Source organism: Myotis brandtii, unplaced genomic scaffold, assembly GCF_000412655.1.
Source record: "Myotis brandtii unplaced genomic scaffold, ASM41265v1 scaffold123, whole genome shotgun sequence".
Taxonomy (NCBI): Eukaryota; Metazoa; Chordata; class Mammalia; order Chiroptera; family Vespertilionidae; genus Myotis; species Myotis brandtii.
Window position 1 is genome coordinate 5,485,907 of NW_005354291.1, and position 718 is coordinate 5,486,624.

Consider the following 718-nt stretch of genomic DNA (forward strand, 5'->3'; position numbering starts at 1 on the left):
GTGTGATTGAAACTTCGTGGCCCATGCGCAGAAGTCGGTATTTTGTGGAAGAGCCACACTCAAGGGGCCAAAGAGCTGCATGTGGCTCGTGAGCCGCAGTTTGCCAACCACTGTTCTAGAGGAAGGTGTCCTGCGAGAGGGAGACAGAGTCCAGAACCTTCTGTTTTACTAAAAATGGGCTGCCCCTGAAGCAGACACATGGGCCATAAATGTATAGCCCTGTAATCTTATATCTTTTTCATTTCAGCAAATGTCCCAGAAACACATTCACCTCAAAATCCAATAGCAGCTTTAAGATGATTTTTAGTCACTCATTCCCTACCGCATAGATCTTAAAGTTTAATTACCCAGTCTCTGTGCTAGTTCCAATTTGCTCCTGGTACTTCTCTCTCCTGCCAGCCTCTCACCTGTGCTCAGCCCCCAGCTGCCATGCAGCCTGCCTCCTGCTGGCCTTGAGCCACGGCTCTCTCGCTGCTGTTGCTGATGGAGCTGGTCATTCTGCCAAATGCTCTGAGCCACAGACATACCCATTTGGCATGGAGCGGGAGAAGTGAGGCATTATTCCCTCTGTGAGATCCCTTTTTCTCGACTGTCACCTTCCTTTCCTTTCCTTCCCTCTTTTCTCTCTTCTTTCCTCCCCTTCCCTCCTCCTCCTCCTCCTCCTCCTCCTTCTTTCTCTCTCCTCTCTCCTCTCTCCTCTCTCCTCTCTCCTCTCTCC